The following is a 13,821-nucleotide window of genomic DNA, read 5'->3' as shown; positions in this document are numbered from 1 at the left end:
GGTCAATTTCAGACAGGGATGGCTCAGCACCATTTTTTCCCCTGGATGTGCTGGAGATTCCTTCTCTGACCTTGAGGATATTTTCAAATCTTTCTTTTCTTCTTGTGTCTGGGCTTTCTAGGGCAGAGACCATCTCTTACAATGTCTACTTAATCAAGGTTTTCTTCTTGTTTGAAGTCTCTGGGCACTGCTTTTGATATCAATAACAATCATGATAGTGAGAGACCAAAGACAAAGGAACAATTCCCAGGAAAAATAGAACACTGGTGCTCTCCTGTATTGGTAATTCAGGGGTAAGGAACATAGATGAGTTTTGACAAGAAATAAGAAGTACTGTGGAGCTCAGACTGCAGTTCCAGTGTGGACTGAAATCTGCTGTACAACAAACAAGCTTTCCAGACCTCACTGTGCTCTTTTACCTGGGTGGGAGGATAGGAAGGGAAACACAAATATTTGAATTCATAGTGCCTAGAGCAGGGTTGTGAGATGGGCCCTGAATCACAGGCAGGAGCAGAGGATTTGGGGAGAACAGTCTCCCCTAATAAATTCACGCAGCACCTGACTTGCAAATATGTGAAGGAGAGTTTTTCAGGTTGGAATTTCTGGCTAAATCCAGGACTTCTATCCAGCCCACTGCAGTCATTAGAGAGGGCCTTAAACTCATTCTCTCCTTTTCATTAGCATTGACCATTAGCTCTGGAGAGCCGTGTTATTGATATAAATGTCTTTGAAACCTCCTGAGCTCCAGGCTTTGACGGATTTCATAGGCTGGTTAGGGAAAGTGTTTCTTTTCATCAGTTTTGAATTTGTCACTATTTCAGTGGAATCAAATGGGACTTCTTGTGTTGCAAGGCAGGGAGGGTAGAAATACTAGATGTACTTTGTCTCCCTCACTCATTAATTCATATACATTTATCATAAGACTTCCTATTTGTCTCCTTTTTAAGATAAATAATCTCAGCCCTTCCAATCCCTTGTCATATGCAGACAAGAATGATTTAAGGAGCTGGAAAAGTTCCATATGACAAGGGATACAGAGATTCAAATGTTGAGTCTGGTCCTTTCATTTCTGGAGGACAGAGCAGAAGATGGAGATAACTGGGCTGAATATTCCAGTTTCTCTGCAGATGTCCTGTGGCTAACACAGGGACAAGTGCATGGAAACACATCTGTCCACCCCATTTTTGATGCTGATAACACATTCTGGGCTGTGACAAGTTTGAATTTTGCATGGAATAAGCTAAATTTTGTAGGAACTGTCTGTATGGCCTCTTAGTCCTGAACTCAGAAGTGGATGCTGAACGTGGATTTCCTTCCGCAGGAATGTTTTATAACTTGGCTGAGGTTGTAGCCGTGGTATTTGCTTAAGATCTGATCTAGATCTCCTGTAATTGCAAGGTGTCTTCTGGAGGATTTGGTAGAGCTAGGCTGTCTTATTCCCTTCCCCCTAATCTGAAGGTTATGCATCACTGTTTTCCCCCAGAACACAACAGTCTTTCCTGGGATACTCGGGAGGATCAGAGGAGGAATAGCACCAGCTCTGTTTTAGGGTACTAATCCTCTTGTAAATCCCAGCATTTGTATATCTCTAAAATTAATTCCTGGCACTTCAATGATGGTTTAAACATACCCATAAATAAATAAACACTGAGCTAATCCTCTCAGTGCCCGGGGAGCAGCGGGGTGAACAAGTAGTTAATGTTCGTGGGATGGGTGGGGCTGCTCCCGCTTTCCTGAGCACCGAGAGGACCCTGGGGGCAGCTGATGCCAGGAGAGGTGTGGGGACAGGAGAGATGTCTGGTCACCTGAGAGATGTCTCTGCATCATCCTCACCTTGCCCCTCTCTTCGGAGCTGCCTGTGAGCTCAGACGGAACCAACTGCTTGAGAAATGTCTCCCTGCAGCCCAACCTAATTTGTGCTGTCAATCCCCCGCTCGCCTTCCCGCGCTCGTCTTTAGCACCATTGATTTATTGGATTGCAGGAATATTAAGAACCTCAAACTATTAGTCCTGATTATAACTTCTTGGCGGCTTCATCACTCCATGTGTCTGGCCATGCTCAGAAGGAGACTGGGCCCTTCTCTTGCTCCCAAGCACCTATTGAGCCTCAATTTCTCACTCTCCTCCTCTCTGCCTTTCCCTGCCCTCCCAAACTTTCCCAAACCTGCTTTTCTTACAGACACAGCTATTTTTTGGGAATGCATGGAGGAATGGAATAACTTTCCCCAGCTGAGATGAACTCATCCATAGCAGATCCAGGGAGCTGAGGTTGCTTTTGCCCTTGCCCCCGATGCCTTCCCAATGCCTTGGATCTTCCCTAATTTCTCCTCTACTGCTTCCCATCCCTTTGCTCCCTTCAGGACAGTTAACACCACCTTTTCTTTCCTACCTTCAATGTCCTCTTTGAAAATCTCAACATCTTTGGCCTCAGAGTAGCCTGCAGACTGTTTTCCCTTCTCATTCCTTTTCCAAGTCTTGGGTGCTTCCAAAAAGAAGTGGGGTCATTCTGAGAACGGAGGGGAATGCATTTAGAGAAGTAAACACCACTTGCAAAGAGATGCTGCAGTAGCCCTGGTTTTGAAGCTGGCCTGGATCAAGAGAAAAACAGCCTCTGGCAGTGAGGGAGGGGGAGAGCAGGGAATTTGGGGTGAGAAAAGTGCTGAAAGGAACAGTCTGTGCTCCACAGTGTGCCCGGGGGGTGTGGTGTGTGCAGATGGACCAGGTCCCACCGGGCTCCAGCTGGGATGTGAATGCAGGGACAGTGCTTGGGGGGGCTGTGTGAGCTTCCCCTGTCACCACCAGGATTTTGGGGGTGTGTGAAGGGGCTGCAGCCCCCACCCTACACTGTGGTTGGGCTGTGGGGGATGCAGCAAGGTTTGTCTGTTGGCTTTGCAGCTGTCCTGTGTTTCTGCTTGGCTTTGCCCTCCAGTGGGAAGCTGTGGGACCATAGAGGGGTCCCCTGAGCCTTCAGGCTGAGTCCCTGGGGTTTGCTGCTCACTGGCACAGGCTGGAGGGGTCTGGCTGCTTCCACCCTCAAAGCTGTGCTTTGCAACAGGGGCCAAGATTTCATGGCCTAAGAGGAGTTCATTTGTGGGGGAAAAAAAAAAGAGAAATGGCTTTTAACTGAATGTGAGAGTTCCACATTATTAAGATCAGAGCTGTTCTTTCCTCTGCATTTCCCTCTAAATGATGCTGGTGCTGCCGTGGTTCCCAAAATCTGCATGGCTGGGGGCTCTGTGCCTGGGCTGGGCAGCTGTGTGATGCTTTGGAGAGGGTGTCATGTCCCACTGTGACTGTAATGGGTGGGGGAGAGGCAGCAGGATCCCACCACCCCCATCCCTCCTCATCTGCATCCAGGAGAGAGCTGCATCCGAGCTGCTGGGAGTGGTGTCCCCGCTCCTGAGCCTCCTTTCCTGCCCTCCAGAGGCTCCGTGGTGAGATAAGAGCTCTGTCTGCAGCACTGTCACTCTTCCATCACGCAGGGCCTCAGGAATTTTTCAGAGGAAGGGTTTCCACTCTGCTGCCTTGAGGCTGGATAATGCCTGGGCGAGCTGAGTGATGGCTGGGGTGTGCTCCACAAGGACCCAGCCCTTTCCCGGGAAAGGTTTTCCATCATTGCTTCCCAGCCCTGTGGCCATGCACTGCTTTAGCCTAATTACAGCAGCGCTGCTTAATAGACCTCGGAGCTTGCATTGTGCAGCTTTTACTGCCCAGGAAACACCAGTCCTCCCAGTGTGGGTGGAACAGAGAGGCCTCAGACAATCACAGAGTATCCTCAGCTGCAAGGGGTCACAAGGAACATCCAGTCCAGCTCCTGACCCTGCACAGACACCCCAACAACCCCACTCTGTCTCTGGGAGTGTTGTCCAAACACTCCTGGAGCTCTGGCAGCCTCAGTGCCATTCCCTGGGGAGTCTGGGCAGTGCTCAGTACCCTCTGGGAGAAAACCTTTTCCCAATTAACCTAAAATCCACCCTAACAGGATGGATCCTGTTTCCCCACCCATCACTTCCAGGCTAGGACAGCAGCTGGAGTTTTAGGTGCTGCTCTTGCATTCTGCAGACAGAAGAGAAGGATATTCCAGGTGGATTTGGATGCATAAATTAGTATTGAACAACCCCTCCATCCACTTCCACCCCTCATCCTTTCCCTTCTCCAGCCTTGCTCCCTGCTCCTGCAGCCCAGAGCTGGTGCCTGGGATCGCAGCAAACACTTTACTCACGGAGCAGCCAGCCTGCTTAAGGACCTAAATTTATTTCATTTTCTAAACTGCAGCTGGGAAAAAATAAGAAGCCATTAGGCTGTCAGTTGTCAGAGCTTTACAGGAGCATCAACACATCATGTTTTTCTTTACTGAGACATTAAATGTGTCAAGACCCAGTGATGGACTGTGTGGATCAGATTCAGAGGGCAGAAGGGATGGTGAGTGAGGGCAGGATGGTTTTCTCTTCTCTCCCAGCGCTGCTGGGCTCCAGAGTCTTGGGAATGCTGTGCTTTCCTGAATGTCAGCGTCCTTCAGCTGCTTCACCTTAATGGAACCAGTCACAGGTGTCTGCAGGGATGTCAGCAGGGAATGCCAAGCTCGGGTGCTCGCCCATCACTGGATGAAGCAGCACCACAGGTCTCTGGTGCAGCCCTTGTGGGGAGGATTTGGATGCTGCTGGCAGCCAGAAGCGTTTCTCCCCATTTTCTCCCCGTCAGGAGGTTAATGACTGCCTGACCACAGCAATGTGCCAGGGCAGGGAACTGACAGGCAGAGCAATGTGGAAATCGTGACTTAAGCTAAGGAGAATTCAATGTGAACTGAGGTTTTATTATTTCCCAAAGTACAGCTGGACCCAGGATTTTTGTTTTGTTTTTCCTGAGTTTGTCAGATGCCCAGAAACTTCCCAAAGCCTTCAACACCCCAAGGCTCTCCCGAATGCAGTGTTTGGTCTGCATGCACACGAGATGTGTGGCAAATACTTTATTTCAGATGCTGGCATATTTGCACTGGCACTGACTGCATTCCATGTGAGTGATGAAAGGCCTTGTATAAATACGGTGTTTCCATTGGTATTGATTGCATTATGATTGCAATTACACTTGCAGTGGAGCTGCCTGCATTATATGTGTTATTAGATTTGCAGTCATCATTAATGCCTGCCTGTGACCACTTTCTTTTTCCTTGAGTCATGTCTGACACAGCAGGAATAGAGTTGTGGAGGCAGAGGCAAGGCTGGGCTTGGGATGTTTGGTTCTCCTGCAGCACTGACCTGCCCAGGGAAGTGCCTAGATGGTTCTGGACCTGAGCAGCTCTTCCCACTCTTGCAGGGGAGTGGCTGATGCTCTCCTGGCTGTCACTGCTCGGTGCCTTCAGCTGGATGTCCCCTCCCACATAGGGTAGCCGAGCAGCTCAGCTCTCCTGGCAGCTCCTGCTGCACTCCCTCCTGGTGTGTTGAGATCCCTAAAATTCCAAGATGCCATTTAAAATTCCTTCTTGCTCTCTGTGCTGACCTCCTCATTACTGACCCAAATTTCCTCGGATATTCTGTCTAGTAAAATGTCTCTTTGATTCAACTTCTATATTTTTTTTGTGTTTTTTTTTTTTTTTGTTGTTGTTGTTTTGTGAGATGACAGTGCTGCAGGCTCAGAGGCAGTTTTGATATTTTCCAAGTCAATATCTCTTCCTGCTAGGAACAAGATGTAATCTGTGTGTGTGTGCCTTCACAGGCTCACACAGAGCAGCATCAGGCTCCTGGAACAGGAAAAAAGGGATGCGCGTTCCCCACATGCAGCAGGGAGCTCTGACATTGCCTCTCCCTGGCCTCTGAAGCTGGTGAGAGGATTGCCCTTTGCTCCCCTGCCCTGGAAATGTCATCCTGGGTGGAGAGGGAGTTCTGTGCCTGCTCCTTGCCCGAGGCTGAGGCAGCTCCGTGGCAAATTGATGAGGAGCAGATGCTTTGAGCTCAGGAAGGGTTTTCCCTGCCTGGGCAGGTGTTAATGGGAAAGGTTACAGGTACGATGGGGAGTGAGGACCAGCGTGGGAAGGGGCAGATGGATAAGGCAGGAGGTAGGAAGGATGGGGGAAGGAGAGAGAAGTGGGATGTCTGTGCAGGGCTTTCTTCATCTGCTCACTTAATTAGAGAGGAGACCCCAGCCTGGCCACCCCTGAGCCTTTGAGCAGTGGTGGAGGTTTGCTCTGGGCTCTGCCTCTGGCCTCAGCCACTGCCCCAGGGAATCTGCCTAAGACTTGAAGAAAGACAAACTAATTTTTAAAAATCCATGAAGGGGTAAAAATGGGGAAGGGGAGGTGGGCATGAGGAAGGGACACAAAATACATCCCCTCTCTGACAATCGACATGAGTTTGAAGTCAAAACATTCTGTGCATGTCTGTTTTTTTCCTTCCCTCACCACCTGGTAGCTATTATCAGATGACAATTTATTCCAGGCATCCTCTTGGGAAGAGATTTCACAAGCATCAAGATTTTAAATTCAGAAAGGGCCATGCTTGGCATGGTGTGTGCCTAAGCCAGAGTGTTTGGCTCCCCTTCCCACCCTGGGCTGTGCCCCTTGCTGGGGTTTTCTGTGTGTTCCCCTGGCAAAACCTCAGGATCTGGCTCTGAAATCTGAAGTCCAGGAGCCTCCACTGGCCCTTGAACCACCTTTTCAGGAAGAATCTCCAGTCACAGCTGGGAGAGGGAAGGACTCTTGCAGCTTGGCTGGGGGGAGGTGGGAGAGTTGTGCCTGGGCTCTGAGATATGCTATAAAAGGAATTTTATTCTGTGTAACCTCGGGAGGTTTGTGATGCAGATGGAGGTGGCTGCAGAGGAGCAGGTAGATCGAAGGAGCACCTGTGTTTCTCTGGAAGGATTCCCTTAGCAAACCTCAGCAAGCCTCAACATGGTTGTCTATGATTCAGGAGTTTATCACCAGGATAAATTGGTGCATCAGGCAGAGCCTTTTGTCTTTGCATTTCCTTTGCCTTGGAGGCTTATTAGTCAAATTGCTAACTATTAGAATATTACTTTACTGCTAATGACTTAGTAATAGGTTGCACTGGGATGTTGCAACTCCAAAGCCTGCTGTATTTTGTCAGAGAGGATGGCTTTTCCCTGGGTATTACAGCTTCCTGAGCCTTCTGTCATTAGAGAATTCTTCCCCTGGTGTAAAATCCCATCCCAGCTCCTCTTGCAGTCACCCTCTGGACACCCTTTTTTCCATATTCCCTAAAAGTGCCTTCCTGGTGCTGCAGCCAGGCGTGGCACACGGGGCTGTGAGCACCTCCGTGCCTTGCCAACGGTGAAAATAGACTTGTCATGTTTCGTTTGGTTTGGTTTCCAGCAGATGTATTCACAAATAACTTCATTTGATGGCAATGATGGGGAAAGAAAAGAAAATCATCCCCATGATTTTCTGAATGTTATCCAATGATCTATAAAGCTAGGCAGAAATTTAAAAAATAAAAACGGAAAGAGAAAGGAGGAATTGTGAAGAGTTTGACAAGTGTGTCAGTGTTTCTTGAACACATTACGGCACATAATTCAGTTGGCTTGGGTTCCTAAAGCACTTCAGTGCTGGCTCCTGAGCCAGGCTGTGCTGCCTGTGTTCCCAACACACAAGGGATACAGCAACAAAATGCAGGAAAAATCAGGGAGCCTTTAATACCACTCCTAGGGCTGGAGAGATGATGTTGGAGGAGGGAGGGGTGTGATCAGATCACTCTGGTTGTTCCTTCTGCTGCCAGAGCCACAAACCCCAGGGTTTACAGAGCTCAGCATGGTGGGATCTGCAAAACTCGGGGAGTCTCTGTCTGGATTTGCTTCTGGCCTGCTCCCACTGCGAACCCAAATTTCCCAAATGTGCAGAGCGCAGCAGGAGGAGCTGGGCAGGTGAGATGCAGGGGCAGTGCCAGCGAGCATCCCACGGCCCCGGTGCTGGGATGTGCTGGAGCTGCTCTCCCTGCACTGCAGCTGCATCAGAAACCTGCTCAGGTGCTGCTGGCCTCAGACAGCCTCAGGTGAGCAAGTCCAGGATTTTGGGAGGAGCTGGGCCAAGCCACCCCCTCAGAGTCCCACTGGAGAGGTGCTGCTGGTGGTTTGTAACCTGTAAAATCAGAGGTGCTTGGTCACTTCAGCCAAGCAGCTGCTGTTCAGCACCTCTGTCACATTCTGGATTTTAATTTGCTGCTGTTTAAAAGGTGGATTTCTTTTGTTGGCAGGGGGTGGGTGAGGGAGCAGTGCCCAAGCAGAGGCAGATGTGTCACTGCAATTCTGGATAAGGCAGCGTGAAGCAAGGAGGGGGAAAATATGAGCAAATAATAATCATAATACAAGCAGAATAAAAAATAATGCCATAGGAAGATTTAATTCAAATTCCTTTCCTGTCCTGACTGTGTCTGGTGACCAATTCTGTGGCACCGGGTTTGGTCACCAGGATTGGGGCTCTGAGATGGGACAGGGGACCTGGAGCTGGATTGCTCAAGGACTCCAAGGAGCCTGGTGCCCCATCTGAGGGCTCATCTCCAGGTGCCTGGAGGCATAGTGTGAGACTTTGTCTCTTGTTTAGAGACCCTTGGCTTTTATAAGTTCAAAAATGAGATGGCAAATTGAATTTATTCATGAGCATGGAGGCTCTCTGGGGTTTCCTCTTTAATTCAGTAGACTTGCTTTAAGGGACTCTGTTTTAGCAGAGAAAGGATGGAGTCGGTGCTTTCATCTTTCAAGCTCCCTTTACTGGCGTTCCCCCCTGGCTCCCGAGTCCTGCAGAGTCTGTCCCAGAGCAGAGATGTCCCTTTTTGTGGTTCCCATCCCTTTGTGTGCCGGGTTTTTGGGACCAGCCTCCGCTCTCTGTGCAGGGCTTTGGGGGAATCCATGCGAGAGGCTGCAGCAAATCCCACCCAGGGCCCACCAAGGTTCTTTCTCCTTCCTCCCCATCCCCTTTGGAGCAGGATGGGTGGGGTGGTGCCTCCACACCTGGCTGGCAGCTCGTGCCACACTGTCACTGCCACCCCAGTGTCGGGCTGAGGTGCCACAAGGAAGGAGCAGCGAGCCTAGCTCTGCCTCCCACCCATGCTCCCCAGGAACCCCGAGGGCTTTCCAAGCAGTGACAGGAGCAGTCACAGGCACAGGGACCTGTTAGCTGCACTTTCATGGTTCAGCAGGCTCCATTTCCACCTGGTGCTCTCCAGGGAGACCCCGTGAGCTGCAAAAGGTGCCGTGGGCAGGGAAAAGAGGGAGTTTTGTGGGGTGTGGGGCATCCTCACACAGGGTGAGAGTGTGAATTGGATTTGGGGGTTAAATATCTCTTCCCCAGGTCTTGGGAGGTGCCCCTTTCCCTCCCTTTTCCATTGGCATTGCTGCTAAAAAAGTGAAGGTGGGTTCAGGGAAGAAGGGGAGACAGAAGCTCCTTCAGCCTGCGAACACAGCTTGGGGTGGTGGCGCTTTTGTCTCTTGTTTAACCCAACAAAGCACCGTGGGCTGATAACCTCAGAGAGCTGCGCAGCAGCTCTTGTATAAACCATGGAAATGAGGAGAATTTTGCTGTGGTTTAAGTTTGTTATGAGCTGAATGTCAGCCTGGGTTTGTCGTCCCTGTGGGAGCGTCGGGAGCCGGCAGGCGGGAAGGTGCAGCGCTAGAATTCATTGCCTGCTGAGCTGGCTGCTGGCGTGTGCGCACACCTCGCGCTCCCAGCGAGGCTCTGGGGATGGAAAACCCTGTGGAAGGAGGTGATAAACCTCCCGAGACTCCACAGAGCTGCACCTCCACAGCTGCTCCAGTGTAATGGGACCTCCTGATGCACTTTATCTTTACTGGGAAGGTGCCACTGAAGGACAAAGTCTGATGATGTTTGGATCTTAATGTTTTACAGCTCCTCTGCCTTCGAACAATGCCTAAAAATACTAGTGTATGCAAATTATAAACTAATTTAGATGATGGAGCATGGGAATATTGCTCATACTCCCCAAGCATGGCATTTCCAATCATATCTTCGTTTCATTTTTAAGCAAAGAAATCATAATCTTGACATGTTTATCATTCAGTGCCTGCACCAATTATCTCTTTGGGTTCATTCTATAGTTCATAGAACTGATAGATTATGATCATGTTGTTAGGAGAATTGTGCAGTCATTATTCCTCCAGCTGGAGGAGAAGTTGAAAAACAATTATAAAGAATGATTCTCCTTTGGATTGCTTTTGGAGTTCGTAGAATAGGCAAGTTCCCATTACCAGGGGTCAGGAGCTGCAAGGTTCCTGCCACTGGTTGGGTTTGAACTCTCGTGATCCAAACCCCGGGACTTGCGACGCTTGTTTCCTCCAGCAAGCTCCAGTTGTAGTTATTATTTTTTTATGGGTTGATATCAGAGAGATGAATGCCATTGGCTGCACAAGGGCTGTGACTCAGAATGATAATTTCCAGTTTAATTACAGCACAGGGCGCTGGGGATGCACCAGTGGACACCTTTTGGGTTAGAAATTGAGGCTCGAGGCTTTGCATCCAAATAACCCAGTGTGGAATTTTGACTTGAAATCAGGTGAAGTGTGGTTCCCTCAAATTAAGTGTTGTTTTCTTTCAAGGTCCTTAATGAGACTTATGGGATTGTGACCCTCCCAAAGAAAATATTTGCAGGAGATGCTGCTAAAGGAGTCCTCTGGGAGTTTGGGAGTTGAAGGCAGCGCGGTCCTGGGGGAGAGCTTTTCTTTGATCCCCAGAAGGATCTCTCTAATCTCTTCCATAAACACGCTTGGGCAGCTCCAGGGTGATTTGGCAGCCGTGCCTCTGTGATGGATCGTCCCCAGAGGACCACGCTGCCTCCCCGCTCCTCCCTTGCCCCAGTTCTCCACTCACACTATCGAATTTTCAAGTTACTTGACCAGAAGGCAGCAGAACCAGAAAAACAAATGTCTTGTCAAGACATCATTCCCACGCAAGGATTTTGTCTCCTTGTCTCTCCAGGGCTTTTCTTTCTCTCCTCACGTCCCAGCTCAGGACACGAACAAAGGGCCATCCCCAGTGCCCTGGCTTCCTCTGTGCTTATCCAGTTTGGGACTGGATGAAACCCCCTGTCCCTCAGGCCTTTTTGTTTTGCCTTCTCCAAGTGGTCAATATCGACTGCTCGAGCAGAGCTATTTATTTAAGAATGCACCTTGTCAATATTTATGTAGCCTGTAGCTGGCTGAGTGTTCCAGAGCAGTGTGGGGAGTGATGGACGGGCAGGGGGAAGTCTCCAGCTGGGAAAGGCTCAGTGCTGGGGAAGGAGGGAGCAGCTTTGGAGGGGCTCTGGTGATTTTGCTATGCCCTGGAGTAGCAGTTTCCTCCCTGTGTTGGTCACACTTCCCTCCACCTTCTCTGAAATCCTTCCTTTCCCACTTCATCCCCTCTCTGGAGGGCTCAGATTTTCCTTTGGGGAAGGGAGAAGACAATCACATGCTTGCCACGAGACCCTCAGTTCCTTTTGGGGGCAGAACTTGCTTCTGCTGTTAATTACCTGTTTAAATTATGTGGCCTGTAACAGAGAACCTTCAATTAGGTTATTCAGGTGTTGCACACCCAGGGAAAAAAGGTGAATGTCCTCAATACAAGCTCATATTTTAATATGAAACCTGTTTTTATATGCTGGGTAGAGGTGCCAAGAGTCCTTAAACTTTAGAGGAAAGATGGAGAAAGCAGCATTATTATTTATTATTTTCCAACACCTCCCACCCCGAGCTCCCGGAGTTAACAGGCTCCCTGTAGCTCTCCACTGGCTGGGATTTGGTAGATGGATAAACACATTTTTTTTTCTTCAGAAAGGGGAAAGGTTGTTTACAACTTTTAAACCAGAATGGAAATGTTGTTTTCTGTCAGGACCATTTCATGAACAATAACAAAATAATGTTTAAAAAGCCTTTGAAGTGTCCCTTTCAAAAGCAAAACTGAAGTACTGTGGGGAATATTAAATACCACAAACACAAGGTATTAACACTTATTAATGAGCTAAGAGAAGAATAAAATGCAACTGAAAGCAGAATTCATGCCTGACACCAAAACCTTTGTGAAGTCTCTGCCACATCTCCACAGGAGAGGGTCATATCTTTGTTTAAAAACAAATAAAGCCACAAAATGTGCCTTTGGGGGGAAATTAGCCATGGGACTTCCAGATTTACGTTGATGTTATATTAATGGTGGTCAGGGGAAGACCCTTCTGGGTAGGAAACACTCAAGGAGTTGTCTCTGAGGTTCTTGCACCTTCCTTAAGTAATGTGACATGGATGTGCTTAAGTGCTAATTGTGCTTGACAGTGCTTTTCTCAAAGTGTGTTTGACTTTTTTAATATTAGACAATGGCAAGGGAACTGTTTTTGGTCAATTCCCTTTATTTTTTTATTATTATAGCAAGGATACAAAAAGCTTTTAAAAACAGGTGCTCTGATGAGTCAGAGCAAGATTTGCTTGTTCTGAAGAGCAGCTCCAAGGAGAACACAGGACATAGTTCCAATTACTTCATGGCCAAACCCATTACAAAATAAAAATATTTCCAAGTGCCAGAGGAGGGAGCCAGCAAAACACAGGAAATCAGAACATTTCTGCCTTTTTAATGTCTCTTTTCCTAATGAAATCAGAAGAAATTGAGCGGAGCAGCACCAAACTTTGCTGTCAGTTGAGAAAGAGTTGATAAAGTGCTGTCAGTGTGTGATGGATAAGCTGGGAGCACTCACTTTAAAAATCAAAAGTTTGTTGCTCTGGGAGGACAGGGCTTTCTCCTTTCTGCTCTGCCCACCTGTTCCAGTCTGTTTTTTGAAATATCTTAAAATCTCGGGGGTTATTTTTGGCCTTTTCCCTGCTCTTGCAGCACAGAGCTATCCATGGGGAAAGCTTGGGAATTTATGCTTGTCCAGGCTTGTCACTGCTCTCCCCACAAAGCAGAGAGGGTTTTTGCTGGTGAGCTCTGGGATGGGCCAAGGCACACGGTAATTCACGGCCTCACAGAGTGGTCTGTGTTGGAAGGGACCTTAAATCTCACCTCATTCCAACCCCCTGCCATGGGCAGGGACACCTTCCACTAGCCCAGGTTGCTCTAAATCCCATCCAACCTGGCCTTGGGCACTTCCAGAAGTCGACATACACATTCTACCTGGAAAAAGGAATAATGGCAGGGATGGTCCCAGCACGGAGCTGCAGCATCCCTTCCCGGGAGGACGCTGGGTTCGCATGGGAGACGTGCTGGAGCGCAGCTCATCGCTTCCATGGGGAGTGTGGGGACCATGGAGCTGCCTGGAAAAGCTTCCATGGGGAATGTGGGGACCATGGAGCTGCCTGGAAAAGCTTCCATGGGGAATGTGGGGACCATGGAGCTGCCTGGAAAAGCTGGGGGAGGCAGGGAAAAGGACATCTGTGAGATGCCGGAGGCGTCTCTCCACCCCGCAGCACTGCTGTCGGAGGCAGGGAGGAAGCGGGAGGGATGGAGAGAGCTGCGCTCTGCCCTGGGTAATGGGGGCCAGCTGGGTGACCCCAAACATCCCTGTGCAGCCCCAAAACTCCTCTCCAGTGCCTGGGATGGGCGGGAGCTGCCAGTGCCGCTCGGTTTTGGGCCTCGCCTTTTGGTTTGCGTGCGCTCTGTCACTCCACAAATCCCCATTCCCCGTCGCCTTGCAAAATGCCTGTGCCGCATATGAAATGGAGGAGATAAAATTACAGGATCCCAGAATTGGCCAGGCTCTGTGCAATATATAACATACCAGATGGTCCTACAGGATGCCTCTGAAATATCTGTGCAATAGCATTTTAAGAAACTGATATAACTGATCAGGCAGCATATGGAAAAGACTTTCTGTGCTGTGTGAGGGTGCAGTGCCCCCTCTC

This window comes from Pseudopodoces humilis, chromosome 25 (genome assembly GCF_049639895.1).
Source record: "Pseudopodoces humilis isolate 2021_Gansu_Grassland_sample_001 chromosome 25, ASM4963989v1, whole genome shotgun sequence".
In the NCBI taxonomy this organism is placed as follows: domain Eukaryota; kingdom Metazoa; phylum Chordata; class Aves; order Passeriformes; family Paridae; genus Pseudopodoces; species Pseudopodoces humilis.
The sequence above is the reverse complement of the archived record's forward strand: the minus strand, read 5'-3'. Positions refer to the sequence as shown.